A 27,560-nucleotide genomic window follows, 5' to 3' on the forward strand; every position below is an offset into this window, starting at 1 on the left:
TCAAAAGAACAGGAAACTATTACAGGTAAGAGCAATTTGAAATACCTACAATTTCAAAAAAATCCTACTGCTACTGAGCTTGGTGAAAGGAAAAGCAATGACAACTCCTCAAATATCAGAATAGACTATCCAATTTCCTCACTTACTAAAAAGTCAGCCTCCCCCTCCTACTGGGTCATGTTCACACACATGTCCGCGGGTCTCAAAGCTTCTCTGCACTATGTTCCCATTTCAGACCTTGCTTTATAAGAAAGTTCCTCTTAAGGCCTGGGTGGCCAATGCAGCACTTTTAAGGAGAGAAAGGAAAAGTAGAGCAATGCAGAATAAAGATCATGCTTGGGGTGGGGTGGGCAGAGGACAACACATAGAACAGGAACCCAACAGGTACAGCCACTGCCAAGAAGCTGCTGCCCATTAGGACTCCTTTGCCCTGTGGGGGCTGATGAGGGTTCCTTCTCGGGTTGTCCATTTGAGCGTGACTGAACTACAGAGACTGTCCAGGTCTTGTTGCACTCAGCTATGCTGTGGACATCACTCAGGGGTAAGTTCACCGATTCTATGTTCTCTCTCTACACCTCTGGGCCTGCTGTCCCCCAACCTTGTCCAGTTCTCCCCAAACAAAATAAAATCCTGCAACAAATGTTCTTTACGTCCAACCTGACTCAAAGTTTTCTTTTAAGGTATGAAAAGGAGTGCCCTCTTTAGAGGCACTTTTCTAGAAAGGGGGGCACGTGGCCTCACAAGAGGAAGGGCACCAGACTGTGGGAAGTCGGAGGGGCCTGCAGAGTTTTGGCTGTTCCTTTGGCTATGCTTTGCTCTGGTTCAGAGGCCTCAACCCCTTTAAGCCAGTTTAATCATCAGTGGTAAAAGCAAAATGACACACAGGGCTGGCTCAGACACCTCCAGGAGCTGTGCACATACCGACTCACTGAATTCTTACCTCACTCCCAAATTCCATTATTATCCCCAGCCTATAGACAAGGAAACTGAATCCCAGGGAGTTTAAGGACTTGACCAGGGTCACACAATCAGTAGATGGTGAGGCGAAGATTCAAAACCAGGGAGCCTGGGCTTGGCCACTCTGCTCTGGAGCCTTCCATCGGCATGTCTGCCCAGTCACACCAGGCTGGCGCGCATGTGACATACAACAGGAAACTGCCTTTAAACTATATTTCAAGGCCGATTTTTTACTCATGCCACATGCAAATATTTTCTCTGCAGAATTTAAAGGAAACTAATGACAACTAAGTGCTGGTAACTCTAACACCTTCCTTTGTTCTTTGAGAATAGCTTCATTTAATTTGCAAACTACTCTTCTTTGCAAAATCTGTGACACTGAGTTTTAGAGGTAGAAAGTGTTTAGAAACTATGTTTTCAATCAGTGTGGTTAAGGGAGGCTCATGACAGTTTGAATCTCCATCTAGTAACTCCTGGAGTGGTTGCTGTGTCACAGTCCATGGGGGTTGGGGGTGCACGTGGAATTCTGAGACACTTCTCTGGTATTTTTATCTAACTGACTGGAATCCATTCATTCATGTGACACATGTGTGTGTAATACTGGTTCTTAGAACAAGCATCAGTTACAAACTTTCTTCAGAAAAAAGATAAGATGAGAAAAAAAAATCTTTTCTTTCCATTATTATTATTTAAAGATTTTATTAATTTATTTGAGAGAGAGAAAGCACATAAGCAGGGGAGAGAGTAGTTTCCTTGTTGAGCAGAAAGCCCAACGTGGGGCTCAAATCCCAGAATCCTGAGATCATGACCTGAGCCAAAGGTAGACACTTAACCGACTGAGCCACCCAGGTGACCCTATTATTTAAGTCAGAGAAAAACAAAGCCTCTATTAAAGGTCTGCCTATGAGGAACACAACTGAAGTTCTACCTATTTTTTTCCCTTTAAACTTGCTCATATGCAGACTCTTTGATGTCAAAGAAATTGTATTTCCCACAATGTCATTAAATGTGGCCACAAGAGTAAGAAAATTTGGGGGACCCCTCTGCCTAATGGTGAATGATGATTTAAGTCATTTACTCTTCAAGGAAACAGAAATTTCCTACTCAGGGTCTTCAAAGCTTTTCATGCTCTGTATTCTATAGTCTGGCCCTATTATATTCACTTATAACCTTCTGAATGGTTCCATATTATGTTGGGTCACACCAAAGATATATGAAAACGCCCAGTCCTAAAGCAAAGACATTGGATGACAAGAAAAGTTAAGAAGAGAAAGAAGTAAGACCACATTCTTGTATTACTTCCACTTAAGAGAGCAAAGATTCTGGGAAACCTATGTACGTTAAATTTATAAGCCAGCACTTTTTTCCCCCCAAAGATTTACTTGGCATAAAAAGTTACTTCCTGTACTATAATCATAAAGTCAAATGTTATTTGCTCCTATCATAACCATTCACATACTTCCTGTCATAAAAACTTGAACTTTGCTGGAATATTAAGTAAAACATGCCCCAAAACTACAGCTAGGAAGTGACCACATGGATACATATTGTAAATTCATATTCCAATCTAAGCAAGAGACGAGTTGGAAAACTTTCTTGGAAAGTTTTTTTCTTGGAAAACCAATATTTTATCATTTTGGGTGACTAATTCATCATTTACGGCCCACAGAATCTTTAAGTGTATAAAGGGCTTTCCTTATTCACTGAATTTAATTAATAGTTTTGTGGCAGCTTTAAGATGTCTTTTGGAAGTACTGTGTGTGTACTGGGCCTCAAGGAACTTGCAGAGTTCATGGCCTGGAGCTAAAATCATGAATATTCAAAACCTTATATAGGGTTAGATATACACATTTTAAAAGCATGTGCCCATTTTTCTTTGATGCCTTCATACTTCTAAAAGAAAACAAGCTTTTAAATTCCTAGGCTTCTGTGTGTCGGAGGGAAAAGTGGAGCTAGTTGTACACACAAAAAAAAAGTGTGTGGAAAGTATGCACGAACAGATTTGTTTACAAAACAGGGCCCAGCAAAGTCTGTCTCTCAGGGCCACAGCAGGATCCATCCAACGAAACAAACACATAAATGCAGAAGAATCTATGCAGGCAGCTCTTGTTTCTGAGGAAGGTACAAGGGTTAGTGATTTACGATGTAACAACGTGGTCCAGTCTTGAACTGGGAATACAAAGTCACAAAGTCCAGGTGCTTATACTTACATGTAGTACATTGTTTCAGTGCTCCTTCTTTGGGGTTTCAGTCTCACATTTGTTTTTTTCAGCCTTGTCATGTTCTCCTACTTTGAATCCCTACATATATCCATCTGGAGAGGGTGGTCCCTCCTTTAGACACAGTCAGGAAACAACAAAACAAACTCATTTTAATTCATTGTATAGCCATCCAGGGAGGTTTGCAAGTTCAGCCTTTGACTCCCTTCTAGGTGAAGCCAAGTATGAGCAGCATTCATTTTCAGCGACCACTGGCTTTGTCTTCCCATCCCTTTTCCACTGCCAATAAACATGGTAGACCTCTGTCACTTTGTCCCTGGACAAGCATGATGGCCTTTTAATTGGTTCCCTTGCCAATGAGCAACTACCTATGTGATGGGAAAACACAGTAAAGGGTGAGAAGATGGGGTTTTAGGTTCAAGTCTGCCAGATACAAACCAGGTGATCTCGAGAAAACTGCAATTTTAGGACACCTGGGGGGCTCAGCGGTTGAATGTCTACCTTTGGCTCAGGACATGATCCAGGGGTCCGGGATATGGGATTGAGTTCCACATCGGGCTCCTTGCAGGCAGCCTGCTTCTCCCTCGGCCTATGTCTCTGCCATTTCTCTCTCTGTATCTCTCATGAACAAATAAAATCTTAAAAAAACAAAACAAAACAAAACAGCGATTTCTTTAGACCTTACTCAGTGTACCCAACTACAGCATGAAGAAAATGACCATCAAATCATAGGGTTTAATCCATCAGGCACACAGTCACCAAATATAATCTGAAATTTAGTTTCACTGCATACCTTAAGAATCTTTAGTGACTGCTAAAATTTAAGTTCTTCAGCCTTAATTATATGTGCAAGTCTTTTGTAAACTGGAAGGCACTACACAAATGCAACAGGAACTCTAACAGGGATCATTTCTTGAGTTAGCATGCACTATTATCCAGGACTTTTATATACTTTTATACACTTGGGCTCTAAATCCCGTGGTCATTCTGAAAGGTTAGTTTTATTACTCTACATTATATATCAAGAACTTGAGGTTGTATGAATAACTTACCCAAGGCTGCATAACCTTGTTACGTGCCAGGAAAGTGCACACAAACCTCCATGTGGTTGATTATCAAGCCTACTAAGCCATACTGACTGCTTTATTATTATTATTATTATTATTATTATTATTATTATTATTATTATTTAAGACTTATTTGAGAGAGAGAGCATGCACACACAAGGGGGTAGGGAGAAAGAGGCTCTCAAGCAGACTCCCCAATAGCTGAGCAAGGAGGCTGACTTGGGTCTGCATCCCATGATGCTGAGATCATAACCTGAGCCCAAACCAAGAGTCAGATGCTTAAGCAACTGCGCCACCTGGGTGCTTTAACTGTAACGTAATATGGGGGGGGGGGTTCCCTAATTACTTGAGTCATCATTCTCTGAGCCCTGTAGTGACCAGCCTGCATAAGGAAGCACAGGTCATCATAATATAAAAACACTGACAGTGATCACTTAATGCTCTGTCCTCAACACCAGCATCTATTCCTGCTCACTTTTTAGGTTGCTAATTATCACAGAATACAAAGACAAATGCAATGTAGTTCACCTGTGACAGTTAACTTGAACAGTTAATATCGGAGAAAGTCAAAGGCAACGGAGATGATTTCATGAGAGGCAGACTCCTCAAGAGAATGGTTTGTATATCCAAAGATTACAAAACGCCCTTGGGAAAACGCGAATGCTCACACCAAAATCATTCTCTTCATGATTCTCCCGCAGAACTTACCATTCAATCTCTGTTCTCAGAAATAACATACTGTTGCATCATATCCCAAATTTCTGTTCTATAATGTAAACCAAACTTAGATTTGACTTTTTAAACTTTTCAAGACTTAGTCCTAATAAAGTCTCTTAAAAATGTTTTACTGTTTGTCTTAAATGTTTGATTCAATTTCAAGTGGATTCTCTTAGTTTTCTGGTGCCAGTTATTCTCAGATAATAAGGACATTCTGAAATGGTAGTAATAGAAAAAGAAAGGATGAAAGGATTATTGATAGGTAAACGGTGGTCAACAAAAAAGGGGAATAGTTCTCTGGTCCATAAATGAAAAGTAATGTCTTAGTTATCCTCCCACTTGGAGATTCTCAGGCTCACCTAGTCCAAAGTACCCATGATGAAGCCAAGCTCATCAGTACCACCACTGTATCTACTGGGGCACAAATATGGCATCATATGACACCCTATGGAGAAAGTCTGACCATCTAGCAAAACCAGAGTGCAGTCCAGTAAATAGTGTAATAAAACCCAACTTCACAAGATTCACTCCATCCACTCCAACTTTATCCAGTTTCATGATCATCTTTACTTTTTTTCCCCAGAAGACAAGAGTTTATAATCTGGAAGAATTTGGTCTTATAAAAATTCATTTTTAAAAGGCCTCACAAAAAATAAAATAAAATAAAATAAAATAAAATAAAATAAAATAAAATAAAATAAAATAATAAAATAAAATAATAAAATAAAATACCTCACATATCAAGATCCTTCCCAACATAAACTGTGTTTATATCCTCGTATATAAAACTTAATGGTCTTGCACAATAAACAAGTGTTGTTGAGGGTGTACAGAAAAAGTAACTCACGTGCACTGTTGGTTTCCATGGTGCAGCCACCATGGAAAATATGGAGGTTCTTCAAAAAATTAAAAATAGAACCATCCTACAACCCAGGAATTGCACTACTGGGTATTTAGCCAAAAAATACAGAAACACTAATTCAAAGGGATACATACATGCACCCCTGTGTTTATTGCAGTATTATTTACAAGAGCCAAATTATGGAAGCGAAGTGTCCATCCATAGATGAATGGATAAAGAAGATGTAGCATATATACACATACACACATACATGTATACATACATATATATACATATATATACACACACACATACACACAATGGAATATTATTCAGTCAAAAGAATGAAATCTTGCCATTTGCAACAACATGGATGGAGCTCGAGAGTACTATGCTAAGTGAAGTAAGTCAGCCAGAGAAAGAAAGGAGGAGAAAAAATACAACTAAATGGTTTTGGCTCCTGCAAATAACCTTCAATCAAAAGTTCAGGAAAGGGCTATTTTGAGAATGATTTAATGGGATTTATATTATAAAACCTCAAATGCATATTGACTTAACCAAGAGGACTCTGGAAACAAAGTGTGATTATTGTGCTTTTTCTAGTGACTATAATGTCCACTTCCAAGAATCTAATAAAATAATGTCTCTCATGCCAAAAAGAAACCCAAGAAGGCATGCCCTCAGAAGACTGAGTCTTAAGTTGGTAAAGTCTAACTGTAAGGAATCAGAACAGTGTTAGTGAGATTTTCACCTTGCAAAGTTGTTGTCTACTGTAGGGATCTCAGCTTGCTCATAAAGAAACAGCAGTTCTCTTTATAGCTCCTTCTGAAGGAGCTCCTTCCATCTGAAAAGCAAAGGGTGTTACTCTTCATTAAGAAAAATGAGTCTGTGATCTACACATCATAGTAGAGATTCTCTTTCCTATTTGCAAAGGATATAGAAGCTCAATAATACACAGTGCAAAATCAGCATGTAAGCATACAGAAGAGCCTTTTTAGATTTCAGCAATCTGAAACTGGGGAAGGGGGTGAGCAGAAGTGGGATGGGAAGGAAGAGGTGGCAATTCAATAGTCCTGAACTTCTGACTATGATTCCAAAAGAAGCTTAACATAGGACTGGTTTCCCAAAAAGGGTTTTTTAGCACTGACCCCAAAGGCAGCATAATGACGTTGTTGTAGTGTATATTAACGAAGGCCACTGATAATGATATTCTTTCTCTTAAGACAAACCAGAAGCTGACGATGCAAGCAGACAATGTAGAGCAATGTTGTGGTTCCATTTACAGTCCTCAGAAGCAGTGAAGCCTGTGCTTCAGCAGCTCAGGGTGGAATGCTTGTTTTGGAGAGCATCCAGCAGAGAGCATTTGGTTTCCTCCATTTAACCAGGTCACCCAGGCATGGAATGCACAGCTCTGCCAGACAGAGAGCATTTTGGATGCCTGAGAAACAACAGCTTGTCCAGGCTACTGATGCGAATAGAGGCCACGGTTTCCTTTTTCTCTGCTTTGAATGGCGGCCTTGACGTCACAACAAACTAGGAACCACTGGAGAGGCAGATAACACCGCACAAGCCAAGAGAGCCCTGCTCTGTTGCTGGGCTGCTCTAATCTCATTCTGGTATCTTCTCTGGCCACAGAGAGCCAGCCTGAGCAGAGGTAAAGAATGGAACTTAAAAATAAGGGCGGTCTCTGGGCTGATGAAACAGATCTTGGCTACGCTAATCACCACCTTCAAGAAAATTCAACGTGTTTTCAACAGGGTAGACTTCCTGGCGAATGTCTGCAGTGATTCTGCTGATGGTTTAGACATCTGCGCTTTTCCCTGAAGAGCTAAACTTCCTGGGTATCAAAACAGAGCTCTTCTAAGAGGCGCATGAAGTCCTGGGAAATGCAAGGAGCTTATGAGAGCAGGCCAACAGTCTCTGGACGAGACTTGTCTTGTTTTCCCAGATAAAAGCACCCTTTTTAAGGGATTTTATAATTTACGTTCGAGCAATTAAACATGCACAGAAGTACCCAACTGCAGGTGTCTGGACAAATGGTGAACACTGTTCAGATGCTGGCAGGTTCAACTCACTGTTATTTAAAATGAGTTGTCTGTGTTAGTCTTCAGAGCAGTCTGAAAAGCATGATCTTTCATGTTTCAACCTTACCTCAAAATTATAAATTATATTTAGTTATGTGAGTGTCAGATCATTATTTCCATTATAAAAGCAATGCTAACTACAGCCATACGAGGCAATGTGCAGACAGGATCTGAAAGCATCACCCCACCACTTTCATGAACAGAGAACAGTTCTCTGCTGCTGCAGGTATGCCCTAGGTTTGGTCCTCCCCCTTGGGAGCCAAACCTAAGCCCTAGCCCAAATTCACAGTGCTCAGGGTCCTTCGGGACGGGTGAAGCTGGAAGTCCAAGGGCTAGAGGTTGGTTCTGAGGGTCTGTGTGTGTGTGCGATGCTCTCATAACTTCTATGCTTTGTGGAAAAGAAGTTCAGTGGGAGGAACAACATGTCTGTTTCTTTTCTTAATTAAATGAGCACTCCTAGTGTGGTCACTGGGTCTACCTTGTTTCAAGAGAATCATCTGCTGTGAAGACTGACTGACTTACCTTTGAAGACAAAAGAAGGTAAAATTCTGATCTAAAGCTCTCATTTGAGACCCCTGCAACAATACCGGCCTTCTGCCTCTGGCTGTCCCAAACAACCCTCACCCTCTATAGGTGTCTCAGGCCTGTTCCAGAAGCTGGTCTTTGGACTCAAGTGATCTTACCTGGGTAGATAACAAACTCTGTGAAACTCTGTCTCTTTCCCACTGTTAAAAAGAAAAAAAACTCCCAGTACGTTCAGTGATTAGATAATGGAGAAGATGCAGCAAATACTACTTTTCACCTACATTTTTTTTTTCAAATGCTGGTTATACTCAAGAGGTGAAAACTTATTCTAGCCCTACCTGTGTTTTTACGTTATAGGAGCTCTTAATGGTTTAGGAACTATGATTAAATCTCCTCTGAACTGATTTATTAAATTTAAGTTTTCAAGAAGACAATGAAGGGATTTCTCAAACTTAAGGAAGACAATTTATTTTTGTCTAACATAAATGACGAGAAAACGAGAGGGGAAAAATAATTTTTTTGCCATCCGTATCTTGATTAGAATTTTCTGATGTTCAAATTCCTGGTTATAAACCACAGTAAACAATCAGTCATTCATTAAGGAGCAACTATTGAAAAGGCGATATTTAAAAGAGGAAAAAATAAAACATGATGTGATTAAAACCCTACGCACGTCTTCACTTCAAGGCAAACGCTGTGCCCATCTGGGTATTTAGGGGGTGCCAAATATCATTGGGATCTAGATTTAATTCATGTCATAAAGAAAGCACCGTTATTTAATTTGCTCATAAAAAAACCTAGAACCTCATGGAAACGATGATGGTGATAAGGACAGTGAAGTGAACTTATTACTAAAATGAGGTATTCATTTTTAAATTATTTAAATGCAGTATCAGTCACAAACGTGAATAAACTTTCAACAATCTAGTGTTCCACTCCTAATGAGAAAGAGTAATTTTGAAGATAATTTTCAGCTTAAATAAGTTTCGGCTCTAATTTGCTCCTCTGTTAGGAAATCTTTAAAAATTAGTGGGTTTAAAAACCCTGGCTGTGTTTAGTCGGGAGGCCAAAGAACAAGAGACAACATTTGTTCCCAGGGAACTCAAAGACAGATCCTGAGAATTTATAGACACTAGACACATTACCAGAGCTGAAGGCACTGATTTTGCTTGTGTTAGCGGATGCTGAGGTCTGAGGATAACCTGAGTCCATAGCCGTCTTTTCGAGTGACAGGAAGCTAGACACGCGTCGGGCCAAGCAGCCCCCACCACAGGTGCAGAGGTACCCAGCATTTAGAAGTGAAGCCTGCATCTGCCTACCTGCCTCCCAGGATGGCCACCCTCACGGCTGGCGGCTTCCTTAGGTCCCCCCTCTCTTGCTCACTGAGTCTCACATGAATTGCTGACCTGATCCCTACTTTCAGTCCAAGGGTACTGACGGGATTTTTCTACGAATTTTCCTTAGGGACAACAGCAAGAAATAACCTCTCCCTTTTCCAATTCCCTTTTTAAAATGGTAGAGAGTATGTCTATCTTAGCTCTAACTATATTTGTAAAAAATAAAATTTAAAAAGATTTTTCTCCTCCAGTCTATCACAACTCAACCAACGGTCATCATCCGATCCCGTAATGCACATGAGAAATTAGTTTTCACAGACTGTCACTTGTGCTAGTTAGAAAAAAACTTTGTAGGGTACGTATCTATGTACCTACGTCCTGTATGTACCTATGTATCAATGTATCTACCTAGCTGTCTGTGCTTTACCTATAGGAAAACAAATTCATGATACTAATCTCCAAAAGTGATTCTGTACTAGATACTTTATAAAACCAAGATCTTTATGCTTATAGATCTACCCTCTAAAAGGCAACAACAGAACAGCTCTTGTCATTATCCCTAGTTTCTGAACATGTACATGGAGAGTTACATGCCCTGGTGTTAACCCAGCTTCTTCCCTATACGTGTTCTTTTCCTTCACATCACGTCATAACCTACAGTTGCCTTTGTGTGCTTGCATGCTACCTGTTTCTTCCACTAGCCTGTATATTCCATGAAGACAGGATTAATGTCTGTGTTATCCTTGTGTCAACACTGTGGATGAATGGAGGGAGGGAAGGGAAGAGAGAGGGGGGAGGGAAGAAGAGAGAAGTGGCAGGTAAAGCAAGAGAAGGGAAGACACGTTGCATCAGCAGCTACGTTGGTTGCAGTAAACAGAAGGACTTCCACGGTTTCATTAGATTTTCACTCAGAGAATTTTAAATTCTCTGTAACTAAAACTTCATCATGTCTCATAACTTCAAGTCATCCTTTAAACATTGAATTAAAATTATTACTTAGGACAAATTAAAATTATTACTTAGGACACAGAGGCACGGGAAGGGAGGAGTAATTTGCTCCTAGGTCTTTTATGTTGTGTCTATACAACAGCCATTGAAGCAAGTAGTTCTGCTTCCTGGCCTCTTAAGTTACCTGTTTATAAATACAAAGCTGTTTAAGTGGGTAGTTTAAGAATTGGGATAAAGTTCCAGTATTTCTTTCCTTTTGATTCATTCAACATATCCTGGAAACACAAAGCCTCACTTTTAACTTTAGTTCTATTTATCTCTGTGTGTGTCTCTCATGAATAAATAAAATCTTTAAAAAAAAAAAACTTTGGTTCTATTTATATACAGGAAGAACTCATTCTTAAGAAGTCCTTCTCATTTTTACTGCTCACGTAACAATGGAGTTTCTGAAAGAGGACACCAGTCATTATTGAAGACACCCTTTGCCAATAATAAGCAGGGTCACTGGGCTCAGGGCAACCTCAGGGTCGACGGTTACGAAGGCAGATGTGTCACTAACAAGAATTCTCGGGAGCCCTGATTGCCTGGCTGGAGGTGGGAGCCCCCAACATGTTCTTCCTCATACAACATATCCCACGACGAGCCCAGTTGTCAACACACAGGACAGATAAGGACCTGCCCTAGCTCACAGAGCCCCATGCCTCCCCATGGGCCTCACTGCTCAGTCTCTGCAGGTGACACAGGCTGCAGGAAGTGGCAACAAAATCATGTGTGCTGCAGACAAGGCGTGAACGCTGACTTTTTCTACGGGAAAGAAAAGAAATAGACTACTATGGGTTGGAAGCATCTTGTCCAGGAACCATTACTGGCGGGAAATTCAACCTGCAGAGCTGAGAGCAGTGCCCAACTCTGTTTTGCCACAACTGCCTAAGGCTCTCCTACTGAGGCAGAGACCAACGTGTAAACTTCCATCCTTGGTGGCTGCCCTGGGGATTGTGAGAATTAACAGAAATAATGTGTGTCTTTTGCACCTCAATACTGTGGGGCTCCTGTGAGAATCTTCCCCTATGAAAAATACATCAAAACCCAGCTCTGACCCAATTGCAGTCAGACCAACCTTGGAAATTCAGCTTTATCTTGTTGAAAACTTTCCTTCAGTGGCTTCTCAGTTTATCGAAACAGACTATTTGCAGAGGGTCCACAGTACATGTAAGCATTCTTCTGGTGACAAAAGTAATAAATTGCTCCCTGCACTTTCTCAAGTAGTTCATAATTCAGATGCTCTTCCCTCCCTGCCCCTGGATGCCTTCACCTTTTCCTTGACTGATGTGGCTTTGGAGAATAAGGTGCATTCACAAACCCAGGAAGCTACCCTGTATGGCACCCTGTCACAGCAAGAAAGGCATAGAGGTCTCCCTCTTGACGGGTGGGCTAATTCACTTGGGTCCTGACCTGTATCAGCAGTGTCCTAGGAATGTAGCCTTCACCATCACACCCTCCTGATGGCGACCAGCTGTGGCTTGCTGACTCTGTGGGTAGACCATCGAGCATTCCAGCTTCATGTGCGAGAGTATTTCCTGGTCCAGCTGCAGCCTGTGGCAACAGCAGAGGTCTGAACTCCTTCAGCAAGCCTTAGTGGGAGATGGACTCAAAGCCAACAATCCAGAATCCATCCTGGTGCCAGCGTGGCTTTGTCAACAGCCCTCAAGAGCAAATCGTGTTTTCCCTGGCTAGGGCTTGGCTTCCTTGCTTTAAAAAGGATTCTTAGTATTTATTGCAGTAAAATCGAGCACTTTCAAATTTCTGCCAGATTCCCCTGGAGAAATTTGGTTTATTAATACCAAACAAATGTGATGCCTGAAAGGCAAGGGACGCAGATTCTAGTCCCTGGCCCACTACTGACTCGCTGGGTGGCTTCAGGCAAATCACTTAAATCAAGGAAGCATCCTATTCAGCAGGCAGAGAATGGGTCCCTGGTAGGTGGGTGGTGCTCTGTGAGGTCTGGGGCCAGGTTCAATGGCGAAACTAAGTCAGTACAGACAAAACCCTTTTGCTAGGAGCCACTGCCTGGAGCACCATCTTGTAGCTGGGATCAAAGTGGCCACCCTGAAAGATGACCCTACCATTTTTTAAGCCTTGAAGCTGAAGAAACTGGGTCAAACTCTGAGGGGCAGTCTCACATAGTAGCCAAGAGCGTGACTCTTAGGAGCCAACTCTGTGGATTTGAATCCTAGGTCTACTGTTTATGAGCTTTAGTTTTCTCATCTGTAAAAGTGGTATCTACCAGTCACAGGTGGTTGTGAAGATTATTAGAGTTAATACTTGTACTGGGGAGGTGAGCATGACCTCTTGGCACCAAGTTAACAAGGGAGTAAAACCAAGTACCACTAAGCATGTATTCTTCTGGATTACAAAGCAGATCCATACATGTGGTTTCATTTGCGACTCACTTGCACTTACAAATAATCTTTATATGGCCCTTCAAGGTATGCAAAGACACTTTCCCCCCTATTTTCTTTGAAGCTCATATTCTCATTTGTTCTTTTACAAATCACACTTCAGCAAAGCTACCAGGCAGGTTGGAAAAACAAAAACAAAAACAAAAAGAAGCTTTAAGGAAAAAGATTCTGAAGTAAAAATATCAATGAATAGATTAAGTAGCATTCTAGAATAGCCAGAGAAATAATGATTTAGATGCCATCCACATGCTATCACTACCTCAGACCTCTCTCCTGAATTACAGACTTTAAAATCCACCCGTCTACCCAACAACTCTATGAGAATTCTAATGGCTATCTCAAAGTCAACATGTCTAAAACAGAACTCCTTGTTTTGCTCCATTCCCCCCCCAAACCAGGTAAAAGGTAGAATAGGATAAACTCACACACACTGAAATACTGTAGCAGCATATAAGAGGAATATCCCAACAAGATGAATGAATTTTATAAACATAGTATGGAGAGAAAACAGAAGCTGCAAAAAACTACACACACATTTACATATCTCAAAATACCTTTAGCAATGCACATTTATGTACTAAGATATATAATATATATACACTTCTTTAAAGAATGGTAGAGGGATCCCTGGGTGGCGCAGCGGTTTGGCGCCTGCCTTTGGCCCAGGGCGCGATCCTGGAGACCCGGGATCGAATCCCACGTCGGGCTCCCGGTGCATGGAGCCTGCTTCTCCCTCTGCCTGTGTCTCTGCCTCTCTCTCTCTCTCACTGTGTGCCTATCATAAATAAATAAAAATTAAAAAAAAATTAAAAAAAAAAAAAAAAAAAAAAAAGAATGGTAGAAAAGGGGATCCCTGGGTGGCGCAGCGGTTTGGCGCCTGCCTTTGGCCCAGGGCGCGATCCTGGAGACCTGGGATCGAATCCCACGTCGGGCTCCCGGTGCATGGAGCCTGCTTCTCCCTCTGCCTGTGTCTCTGCCTCTCTCTCTCTCTCTGTGTGACTATCATAAATTAAAAAAAAAAAAAAAAAGGTAGAAATGAAGTACAGAAAGATCCAAAAGTATTTGAGATGTTTTAATTCTTAAATACGTGCATTTTTTAAAGAGTGCATTTTTTTTATTTTGCTTCAGTATTTTACACAAAATGTTTCGTATATATAAAATAATCAAATTAAAAAGAAATACAACTCATAAAAATGAATTGTGTTGAAAGTTACACTTCAAAACAATAAACGAAGAAGCACTGCAGGAAAGTAAATCTTACTAAAAACAGGACTAAATTCATGTATATTAATAACATTAGTTATGAAATATAATTACTTTATCAAGGATGATTAAAACACACAAGTGGTAAATGGATCCAATGCCAAGGAAAAAAAAAAATCCCGACCAGGTTTACAGGTCAGAACAAATTTATTTATCAGAAATATCTTTCCTATTTTGCTAGGTTCTCTTTGTTAAAAACAAAATGGATTCGCGTTCCTTGCTTAGCGTTTTTCTGTTTTGTGAGCAGACAATCTACGGCCACTAAGGACGAGGATGTCTCCCTGGCCTGCCTCCCTTGAGGCTGAGGTTTGTGTAGGAGAAGCGCAGAGCCACACCTGCATGGTTTTACATTTATTCTTCTTTCCTGCATCAGCACTGACAGCAATTTGTTGTAGCTAGGTTTAAAATATGCTTTCTTCTGTCTAAAACATCTAAGTTGTAAGTCCTTTTTTTTTTTTTTTAAAGATTTTATTTATTTAATGACAGACACAGAAGAGAGAAGCAGAGACACAGGCAGAGGGAGAAGCAGGCTCCATGTGGGGAGCCCCATGTGGGACTCAATCCCAACACCCCAGGATCACGACCTGAGACAAAGGCAGATGCTCAACCACTGAGCCACCCAGGTATCCTGAAGTTGCAAGTCTTAAATGAGCCACAGTATAAATGTCTATTTTAGAAGGAAGTGGCCAAACTCAAAGCAACACTAGGCATGATATGCCTTGTTTATCTATCTGTTTGAACAGGCAGGTATAAAACAAAAAGAGGTCTGTGGATTTCTTGTCCTTTTCAAATAAGTACTGGATCTATTTGAATGGCCAGGGAGGAGAATATAGTTTGATTTAGATTTGGCATGGATTTAGGGGAAGAAATGTCTTTGTAGCTGGTCCTAAATATTATGGTAACTTGGACTGAGTTAGTCTCCAAGGGAGAAGTCGCCACATGTTATAACAGAAGCCACTGGGCTTGGCAAGGAAGGGAATGAAAGAATAGCAATTAAAGCAATACCATTTCACCATCATGGTGAAGACACGCCGGCCAGGACGATTCCCTGTCCTCTTTTTCCAAGGCTGATCCAATTAAACCATTTGCCCTTTCAAGTCAGCCTTCACCATATTCTAAAGGGTACTGAGGGCTGAGATGAATCTTAATCTCTAATGAATTCTTGAGAACTTTTTCTTCCTTCCTACTAAGAAAAGAATAAACAAATCAACAGATTCAAAAAGAGGAGTGCCAGAAAAAAAATCTGAGTTTGAGAACGTTGCGAAGGTACATTTTTCAAACTTATTTATTACTTTTTGTAGCTCTAATAAGACTGTATTCTATTTTGATGCATGCTCTACCACCCCAAATTTAAATTTCAAAAAATTACATTCTTGCTTATATCTGCCTTATTTTGACTGGTCATTCCCAAACATAAACTGATCTACTCTGAGGCTTTCCAAAGCTGTAAGGCAGTGCATTCTGGTACAAAGCAGGCTGTTAATGAATTTTTACTGAGTGAATCTGCATTCTTTCCTGACCTTGATTTGGATATAAATTATAAGACTTTTTATACCAACAACAATGGAGTTTCTAGCCAGCCAGTTTTTTTTAAGGTGAAGAAAAATTATAAAAGGCATAAATCTTGGCTCATAGATTAAGGATGTACACCGATCCATGTATTTTATGAAACATACAAGCCCAGAGGTGACTCTTCTAGACCATATCATTTGTTTTACAAAGAGAAAAAAAGAAAATTCACACTATTTACTATAGGTCTGCAGAAATCATCACCTATTTGCATGATTAAAGGCAAGAATATAAGGCTAAGTATTGAATGTTGCTTATTCTTATATATTTTTTTTTGTCAAACTCATCATAATTTACTATTTCCAGGAGGAAAGATAAGCTTATATAATGGTGCTGATTACAATATTAGTTTCCAGCTAGGAGAAGCAAAGGAAATGAACTCTGAGGAAAAAAATGGGACAAAATATAAATGTAAATAACACAGTTTTGGTTTAACAAAGTGGTTTTCCATGTACTTCATTTGAAAAGAAAGGAGATATGTTAATTAGATAGGTGAGAAACTAAGGTGTGTGACTACGTGAGTGTGAGTGTAAATGTGAGTGTGAATACAAGTGCATCTGTGAGTACAAGTGTGTAAGTGCTCACGTGAGTGAATATGGGTATGTCTGTGAGTGTGCACGTGTGTGTGAATGAGTGCACATGTTAGTGTGAGAATACATGTCAAAGAGAGAAACAGCAGAGAATGATAGGGAGATCTGGAGTAATGGAAGAAACAGAGACCTTTAGGGATGTCTTAAAAACATATAATTCGACATCTCCTTAAAAGCATCAATATTATTTAGATATTGTCCTACATCAGTATACAGCACAAACTATAAATTATCAGTCCTGAGTGCTAATGACAGAGATATACATAACATCATTTAGAGGTCTTTGGAAAGGACATTTACTGATAGAGCCATGCAGTACCTAGCTGAAGGCCAAGCTGATATGCTCATTTTGAAACCCAGAGAAAATATCCTCCAACAGGTGCCTGAGAGCTAACTCCACAAGAGTCCAGAGTACCCCCAACAGATTGCTCGCTCTCTGGCCCACAGCTGGTTGGTGGTGATCACAGAGAACAGTGAGTTCATCACTCAACATCCATGCATTAAATACCTACTATGTGTCGGGCAGTTCCCTTGGTAGATGCTGAACTATGGTAGTGAACCTAATGAAGAAAAGTGCCTGCCCTCATGGAGCTTACAGTCTAACAGGGAAGGGTGGAGAGTCCCAGGAAGGTACAGCAGAGAGACTGAGAGCACTGGCTGGTGTCATTAAGATAAAGTTTAAATCCTGCTCTGCTACTCACCTTGGAAACATTCTTGAACTTCCTAATCACTGCTTTCTTCATTTTTTTTTAAAAACCTTTTTATTTATTTTTTATTTATTTATGATAGGCACACAGTGAGAGAGAGAGAGAGAGAGAGGCAGAGGGAGAAGCAGGCTCCATGCACCGGGAGCCCGATGTGGGATTCGATCCCAGGTCTCCAGGATCGCGCCCTGGACCAAAGGCAGGCGCCAAACCACTGCGCCACCCAGGGATCCCACTGCTTTCTTTAAATGTGAAAGGTGATGCTAATGTTGAGAAGACTCCATGAGATACGTTTGTAAAGCACCTGTTTGTAAAGCACCTGTTAAGAGTTCTGGCACACAGAAGGCCCAGCAAATGGCAGTTACGATGGTTATTCCTGTAGAGAACCAAGGGACATACACATAGAAGCTTGCTATCCCCTTCCTCAAAACACATCCCAAATTGCTGGACAAGGAACCAAACCACATCACTACTTTATCACTTTTCTATATGATTTTGGCAAATCAGATGGCCATCAGTGTTTCAAAAGCTAGACAGGAAAGTCTAGTTGCTAAAAATATACCCCAATAAGAGGCCCAAATTGCTGCTGTAATGGGTATGTCTTCTGTTCTCAAGGAATGAGCAAGCAGTTATCATCAAATGGCCTCTTAGAACTTACATAACTTATATGCATTTTATCTTTTGAAATAAACCATATTAGGGATGCCTGATGGCTGGGTCCTGAGATTGAGCCCCGCATCAGGCTCCCTGTTCTGCCACTCCCCCTACTTGTGTGTGTGTACTCTCTCTCTCTCTCTCTCTCTCCCTCTCTCAAATAAACAAATACATAAATAAATCACTACAATCTTTAAAAGGATAATAAAACCCTATAGAAAGTACCACAATCAATGTTCTGGATAATGACTCCACAAGGAGAGATGAAGAGCTATGCTCAGGGCATCTATGCTGAGAAGTAGTAGAGTGGAATGGTTAGGAGCACAACGTCTGGAGCCAGGCTGCTTGGGCCCTGAGCACCCTCTATCTCACCACTGTACACCAATGTCCATGCTGTTGACTGGGACTCGTGTTTAAAATCTGTAATATGGGGATAATATCAGATCTTATATTACTGAGTAGTCATATGGATTAAAATCATGAACATCTATAAAGCAATTAGATTAATACCCAATATACAGAAAACATTCTGTAAACGTTAGCAACCATGTTATGTTAGCATAACCTTTAGCAACATAAAGTTACTGCCAAACCCAGTAACTTTATTATCTTGCTACTGAAAACATGAGAGCCAAGTACTTAGACAAGAATTGGACCACACCAGAGGAAACTGAGGTTTTTTTGGCTCTCCCGTCAATTTTATGCATCACGGTGAGTACATTACATCCCTTCCACTGTTCACTTTCCTCATCTATACAAGCTATATACAAATAGAAGTATAAATATATGTGTGTGTGAATGTATGTATATACACATGCACATACATATACACTAAGAATGCCTAGAGAGACCTGGTACAGTTTTCCGTTAATATCAACAGCAGACGAGCAATTTAAATGTCTGTATTTTCCTATCTATGATAGTTATGATTCTCAACAACTAAGATGTACGCATGCTTGTGTGCATGTGTGTGTGTATGAGTCTGTCACCGTATGCAAGTATGGCAGAGAGAAAGATGGAGAATGATGGATACTTATTTTAAGAACTGGCTCAGGTGATTATGGGGGTTGGCAAATCTGAAATCTGCAATCAGGCTGGTGATCCAGGGAAGAGCTGTGTGGCAGTCGAGCTGGAAGGCCATCAGGGGACAGAATTCCTTCTTTCTTGGTGGGAGGGGGAAAGGAGGAAGGACAATCTTTCTCTTTTAAGGCCATCAACCGGATGAGGGTAATTATGGAAGATAATTTGCTTTACAAAGAGTCTACTGACTTAAATGTTTAACCTCATCTAGAAATACCTTCACTGTGACATCTACACTGGTGTTTCACCAAATACTGGGTACCCTGACCTAGGCTAAGTTGACACATAAAATTAACCATCACACTATCCTTTGCAAGAGAGATGATGTTCAGGTGGTACTTTGATGTAGGAAAAGCCCCTAGAATGCACAGCAATTTCACTCTCTGAGATCAGATTAAAGGGAAGATATTCAGATGAGGCTCCTATTTTTCTAGAGGTGAATTCTAAACAAAACATATCAAATAGGGGATCCCTGGGTGGCTCAGTGGTTTAGCGCCTGCCTTTGGCCCGGCGCACGATCCTGGAGTCCTGGGATCGAGTCCTGCGTGGGGCTCCCAGCATGGAGCCTCCTTCTCCCTCTGCCTGTGTCTCTGCCTCTCTCTCTCTCTATGTTTACCATAAATAAATAAATACATCTTAAAAAAACATATCAAATAGATGTAGAAGATGATGGCATTGGGACAGCAGGATGAGTGAGGAGAATGAATGCACTCAAGGCCACAGAAGGGACAAGCCTCTAGAACAAGGGTTGCAAACTCAGCACCGTGAGAGCCAGGCACATAACACAGATGAGTGACTCAAACAGGGTGCGGGGTGCGTGGAATGCACAGTGCACACCGCATCCTGAAGAGCTGCCCCACTCTGCTGCTTGCTGCCAAAGCCTCCATTCTTTCAAATCCAGCATTCTTTCTGCAACGGCCCAAGGATGCAGCCTGGCTGGGTGGGAGGGCTGTCAACTTCCAGTGAGGCGAGGGGGCCCGGTCTCCTAGCTTGACCACTTGTCACACGATCTGGAGTAAGTTACCTACAATGCCCTGGGCCTCTGTTTCACTTACATTACAGAATTATTATTATCAACACTCAGGGAATGGTGCCTAAATTGTGATGGCATGTGTGCATATACATTAACATACAATATATATTATTAGTTATTATAACATGTGTGTTTCCTTCTTTGCTTTTATTAGCCATCATTTGTTATCATTTACTGTGCCCAAGGTGCTGCTTTACGACTCGTGTGGTCCTAACAACAACCCAATGAGGTGGGTACTCATTTTACAAAGGAAGCACAGAAAGGGTAAATAGTTTGAAAAGCAATAGGACACATTCTAGCAAATTCTAGGAGACTGTCAAACAAATACAAAATAGCACAATTCATCATTACATGCCATAACAGACTCACTTCTCAAGCTACCATAGCCTCTCCTTTCCTTTCAACCAAAATGTGTTGCAAGTGGGGGTTATACTTGCTGCAGTACTTGGTGATTCCCATACACTCCCTAATTTCTGGCCTGGCCATCATCTCCGACACTCCAAGGAGCTGCTCTCTTTCCCAGCACAGTCGACTTTGGGCTCATCCAGGGAAGGTCCCTCACCAGTCCGTTCCTCCTGAGCCTTGCACTAGCGGGGCGCTGCTCAACACCTCCTTCTTTGGCATAGACCTTCTTTGGTCTTCCAAGACTCTGAACTTCCATGTTTTTCCTTTTTGAAAATGTCTCCTCGATCTCCTGCCACCTCTAAACTCCGCTCAGAGGTCTGGCCCCGGGTCCTACTCATTTTGTTCTCACGCCTTTGCTTTTCTTCGCTCGCTAACGCAGTCATGCAGTCCATGGAAATCACATTTCTAGCGCACATCTCATTGCCCAGGTGCTTGCCTCCTCAACAGGTGGTGACTGACCTATGCACTGACCCTCTCTGCTCCAAGTCCAGCCAACAACCTTTGTGACCCCCTCACCTCCAGGTGTAAACCCCCTCATCTCCCACAGCCCGCCTCCGCCCTCCACTTCACCCACCTGCTCTTGTGACCTTGTTCTCTTACCATCCCTTGAACTGCTTCACTTGCGAAATAAAAAATCTGGACATCCCGTTCTCTGGCCGCAACCTCCTACCCTTCACCTCTCATTTCCTGTATTCTCCAATTGCCAGTTACTCAGAATAACCAAACCCAAGCAATTCTCAACTCCAAATCTGACCCTTCCACTATGTCCTCTAGCTAAATATTAGCAACTACTCAGCTGTCCATCAGAAACTTGCATGTTGGGAGCCTGGGTAGCTCAGTGGGTTATGCACCCAACTCTTAATTTCGGCTCAGGTCATGATCTCATTGGTATATGAGATCGAGGACCACGTTGGGCTCCTCAGGGAGAGTCTGCTTGAGATTCTCCTCCTCTACCCCTCCCCCTACTTGAATGCATGTGTGCTCTCTCTAGTAAGTAAATAAACTTTAGAAAAAAGAAACCTATATGTTGACTTTTATTCCTCTCTCTCATCTTCCATATCCAGCACATCCCCAAATTCCATCACATCTACCACTCTTAAATATCACCCAACCTCTTTCTCTATGCAGGTCATCATCATCTCTCACCCAGATTCCTGTCTCCAATAGTCCCTTATGTGTTTTCCTGCTTCCACACTTGCTTCCCTACAATCTATTCTCCAGCAGACAAAATGGACACTTATTCATTTATTTACAATTTATTTTTAAGTAATCTCTGCCTTCAATGCAGGGCTTGAACTCACTACATAGAAATCAAGAGTCTCAGGCTCTTCTGACTGAGCCAGCCAGGCACCTCAAAATGGGCTTTCTAAATATGAATCTAATCATGTCACCTCAGTGCTTAAAATTAACCAACACTTCCCTGCATTCTTGGGATATTTATAATGGGGGGGTGGTTGGCAGCATCCAGGTGGCTCAATCAGTTGAGTGTCTTGATTTCTGCTCAGGTCATGATCTCAGGGTCATGGGATCAAGCCCCATGTCAGGTTTGGCTCAGCACAGAGTCTGCTTGAGATTCTTTCCCTCTTCCTCTGCCCCCTCCAACTCTAAAATAAATAAAATCTTAAAAAAAAAAGAAAGTAATTGGATTATTTTGCACAGTTTCTGAGGCATTTCCTGATCTAGCTGCTGCCCATCTCTCTAGCCTTACCTGATACACTCTTAACCTCATTCCAGTCATATTATGTCCAATTCTTCAGATATACTATATTTCTCTCTTGCCTCTGGGTCTAGTACAATCTATTTCCCTTGCCTAAAATATGCCTTTTTTCACTTTATCATGGCACTCATCTTTGGGTGTCCTATCAAGTACTACAACCTCTTCAGAGACCTTCTGGGTCCCCAGATTTGGTTATGTCCCCTGGGTGGCTTTTCTTATTGCAAACCTGCACTTCCCCCTGCATTATACTCAACCCATAGGGTGGTGTCTCCTTCCCTAGCCTGCAGTTCTGTGAATCAAGACTGTGGCTCGCTCGCCTCCCACTGTATTCCTCTGCCATGTAGGACTGGTCCAAAGGACACTCAGCAAGTATTTACTGAATAAACAAACATGCAGTTGATTCTTAAATTCCGATCCTCCTGACTTTGTCCTGGAGATCAGTTTCGCATCTCTGGTCACCTGATGGACATCTTACCAGCACCTAAACTGTGTGTGTACAAAGTGACAGAGATCACCTTCTCTCACATCTGCTCCCTCCCAAACCTAGCAGAATAGAGAGAATACAGGCGTGGAAATCAGGGACCTCTGTAGTTCCCTGTTCTATATCCTATTAGATGTACAACTTTAGACAAATCTTCCTCCATGCCTTAGATTTCTCATTTCTGAAATAAAGACAAAAATACCAACTTTATACAACTAGGATACAATCAAATGAGATGACGTATGTGAAATACCTGACAGATGCAGAGAAGTAATAAATAGCACTTGGGTTCTAAAATTTAAAATTAGTTCTGCTTCCATCCTTCCTCCCCATCGGCCAACCTCTGTTACCTCGGCAGTTCTTAAACCTAGTTTTCTCTATTCCAATTGCCTCTCATCTGAGCCCTCTTCCCCTCCTCCCTGGATGGTTTCCCCAGCTCGCATGGCTTCCCGCTCTGATTCTCTCACTGGCCCAATGCCCCAACACTGACACTAGATGAAGCTTCTTCCAGGACAGCTTCCACTGTCACTCTCATGACCAGAACTCTTTCACTGCTCCTCAATGGCTTCAGATTAAGTTTAAATCATTTCATCATCTGACATTCATGGCCTTCCCGGATCTGGCCTCAACAGACCTTGGCCTCCTTATCTCATTAGTCACTTTTACACACATGGTTGCCCAGCAACAACAAATCAGCTGCTGCCCACTCCATCCACTGGAATTTCCCATCCCTCTCTATGCCATTGCTCAGCTCTCCTTGGACTTGGATTGGATGCTCTCCCTCCAAGGCTTCAATGTCAATGAAACCCTTCTGTCAATGCCCAGCTCAAATGTTCCTTAATCCATAAAGCATTTCTTGATTACCTGGGCCACAGCAGAGCTTTCTTTTCTACAAATGTGTCGTGTATTTAGCTACCTATATGAACACATCTCTTTCTCCCTCTCTCTCTACATTCATTCTGTCATCTGTCCACAGAATCGTATTGCAAGCTCTGAGGGCAGCATCCAGGCCAAGCCCACATGGCCAGGATCAGAAAAGCACCTAGGAAATGGTGGCTGAATGTACAGCCCCAGAGAGTCCTACTGAGTAGCACCAGCATCTGGCATCTATAACCAATCAACTCGCCTTCTGAGCAGCTCCTTGAACTGTGCCTGCCACAGAGTGACACTCCACAGATTAACTGTTAAATGAACTTACCCACAGAGAGATCAACTATTGGCTAGAAGACAGAAATTTTGTCCCCATGCATAAAATCTGAAAGAGGATATGAAGAAGCCTTTTCTCTCCCATAATACTTAGAAATGACAATTTTCAGGTCTCCCACAAGCTATTCATCTATTCTCAGCAAGAACTATGGCATGTCATGCTTTGGTATATTGAGTATTTCAGAAGTACCTAATTTTAATATGTAACTAAGAATCATTCTTCAAAAAGGTCTCCTTTGGAGAGTAATACAGTTATCCTAAAAATGTCAAAAAATTTTTTTAAATTTATTCATAACTTTTTTTTTATTTTGGGGGGGAGGAGCAGAGATAAAGAATCTTAAGCAGGCTCCATGCCCAGCTAGGAGCCCCACAAAGGGCTCAATTTCACAACCCTGAGGCCACGATCTGAGCTGAAATCAAGAGTTGGATGCCTAACAGACTGAGCCACTCAGGAGTCCCAGATATCTTCTTTTTCTTTTAATCCAAAGAAGTTGTGATTATAAGGGCACCTGGGTGGCTTAGTCAAAGTTTTAGAGTACTCGTCAGGATGTAGTGTTAGCTCTGTATACGTCCTTTATCCCACTCAACTGTGTCTTCCAGGTCCATGGTGTGTTAACTTTGGAATCTGTAGTCCTTACTATTGGAACACAGTAGGTGCCTCAGTAAATGTTTACATTAATCAATGACTCAGATCAGTTATTTGATCCTAAGAAGTCTGTTCATCAGACCTAATTACTGGATCCTTGCTAGCCTCAAAGGACAGAGAATTTCACCACAGGGGGTGATAAAAAAAGGATGGAAGGCTCTTAAAGCAGTAACAAACAAAAACTTCTAAGTGTGTCTTTGGCAAAGGTGGCATTGCTTATAGTAGCAGCAATTCTTCCCAGGTGACAGGGTACTTTAAGGAGGCAAAATTCATTGGCATGTCTGTATGTCCTTTGCTATGTGTGTTAAAATATTCATCACATTACTTCAAAGTCACACTTTATAGACATGTTTCATTCAATTCATTTATTTGGTTCCCCTGAAATGAATATAAGACGGATAACCAAATTAGTGTTAAATCACGCCTTGGAAACTATAGTTAGCGACGCACCTTGTCGAATCTCTAAAATTATTACATAAAAACGACGAAGAGACTTCCCCAGCACTGTGTACCCTTCAGTGATTGGAAAATGATCTACTTTTCATTATCAATCATGCAGACTAACGTCAGTCTCCAGAACCTACACACTGCTCTTCCCAAATTCAACAACATAAGCACGTCTGCAAAGAAAGCTCATTGTAAGTTGATGACAAATTGGAAAAAAAACCCCAAAACTTTAAATAAAATTACACACGACTCACAGTTGGGCTTTCCAAACACTGATGGCTTAAGGGACACCAGATTTCCTTGTCACAGGAGGTACTAAAGGCCAGCATACTCTGGAAAGTCCAAATCTACTGCCTGGGCAAGCTAAACAGTGTGTCAGAACTGAATCTTTTTAAATGACTGTTCATACTTTGCTTAGGTACATAAAGATTGAAAACAGAAACAACCAAAGACATTAGAGTTTTTCAGTTGTAATGAAGTTTTTATCAAAAACAAAATATTACTTCATATTCTCTTAAATATTTCTGAAAACAGCACATATTCCTTCCCTTTCAAGAGGTGGAAACTGAGGCAAGAAAGCTTGATCATTTGGTTAGGGCACTCTACATTTCAAAATAATTAAAAGCCAGGACTCCAAATTAAATTCTCTGATAACCTATTCCTATTAAAAAGGGGCTAAAAAAAAAGGCTTATTGCCCAAGTAAAGGATAAACAATGCGAACTATTTCAATGACTGGTCCAGTAAACCTTAGTAGACAACTGAGTAATATGGGCGTCAGTTAACACCCTTGTTCATGGTTTCCCTTGTGATGACATGTGTAGATACCATAGTTAACAGGTTGCCTTGAGTTTAATAAGAATAGTATTTCTGGGGATACCTGGGTGGCTCAGTCAGTTAAGCATCTGCCTTCAGCTCAGGTCATGATCCCAGAGTTTCAGGATTGAGCCCTGCATTAGCTTCCTGCTAATCCCTGCCTCTCCCTCTGCCTCTGTCCCTCACCCCCTCATGCTCTTTCTTGCTCTCTCATAAAAAAAAAAAAAAAAAAAAGAAGTATTTCTATACATCCCCAGTGGATAGTTACATGCTGCCATCTTCTGATTGTGCCCAGTGGAGTGTAAAAATTTTTTCATGAAAAAGCAAAATCGATAAAACTAAAATCCCCACTTCATCTGCCAGCAGTGCCCTCAGAAACAAGAGGAGCAAAAACACCAACACAGAGATTACAACACTCTCAGACATAATTCAAGCAGAATTCTAAATGGATAAGCACATGTTATAAACTTTTTTTTTTTTTTTTTGCAAGTGCCTTGCATGCTTATGTTACTATTCATTCTGAGATAGATCATCAATGACCTTCTGGGTCACTGACTAGGGAGAAAGCGGACTATAAAAAAGAGTGGGAGAAAAAATAAAGGAGGGGGTGCTTCCTTCCACCCCAGGCCCCCTACTGCCTTGAATGAAAGAAGACAGATGGTAGCCACCTTCCCCTTTAATTAGGAGGGGCAGCTCAGAAGGGGACAGCCCTGTTCACTTGGCACCATCTTTTAACAAACTGTTTCGATGGTAATGCTCTGCTCATTCCCACCCTTGTTTCAAACTGTTCTCAATCTTTAATTTACAAACCAAATCTCAGTAAATTTAAAATCTTAGCTCTGAGTACATAAAGAAGGTATTTAAAGAAGTTTGCTGAATCAGTAATTCACAGACGTTCACCTAAAGAGCCCAAGTCCTACCACCACCACCACCTTGAGATAAAATGTGAATTCCCAGGACACAGAAGCCCTAATTCACAGTATTCCATGCTAGATTTAGAAATAAGGTCTTTGATTTCTGCTTCCAGTGGTGGACCACAGTTACACCGCCTCCTTCTACCTTCTAAGTGTTACTGTTTCAAGTTGAGAAAAGTCCACTTTATGAGGAAGGATAATCTAGTTGCAAATCACAAACTACACTGCATTTCCATTTGCATTGCATTTTCAAAGCCACAGAACTTTATATTAAAAATATACTGAACCATGCAAGTGCTCTGGAGCTAGGATCTGATAAAACACAAACAAACAAATGGAAGACAGGGGTCAAGTGTCAGAATTAGGCTGGTGTCCTAAAGTCACCTACACAGGTGATGATGCCTCTTAATTATTTTCTGAAAGCCACACATTTTCTATAAATCTGTAAGACATGAACCTTTTTAACGTGAAGGTAATAAACTTCAGTATCTACTGCCAAGTTTACATCATTATACGTTTTAGCCCATTCTTATATGAAGTCTTTTTTTTTCGCCCACCAACATTAAATAATTTGTATTCTTCAGCTCTTTCCATTTCCTGATAGGCTTTTAAATTACAGCCTCTTGTCCAGGCACCATTCCTGCCTAGTGTCTGCAGTTCCCACAGGAGGACTCCCCGTTTTCACATGTGTCTCATACACTCACCCCTTTTGCTTCCTGAAGTGAACTGGGGCTGTTTTCCTAGATGTGCTCCTGGCCACACCACATAAGAAGCTTTGCCTGTGTCATTGTCATTTAATTAATGGCAAAGTTCTTGGACCGTTTAAAAAAAAAAAAGAAGTTTTTGTTTTCTAATTGATAATAAATTCCAATCTCCTGCTATC

General features: G+C 41.2%; 1 long non-coding RNA gene across 1 annotated transcript in view; it reads right to left on the reverse strand.

Annotated features, from left to right (window-relative positions):
- Window positions 1-27,560, reverse strand: part of LOC121474710 — a 141,070-nt gene that overhangs the window by 30,927 nt on the left and 82,583 nt on the right. The gene's annotated exons all lie outside the window — the stretch shown is intronic.

The sequence above is a fragment of the Vulpes lagopus genome, chromosome 13 (assembly GCF_018345385.1).
Source record: "Vulpes lagopus strain Blue_001 chromosome 13, ASM1834538v1, whole genome shotgun sequence".
Classification (NCBI taxonomy): domain Eukaryota; kingdom Metazoa; phylum Chordata; class Mammalia; order Carnivora; family Canidae; genus Vulpes; species Vulpes lagopus.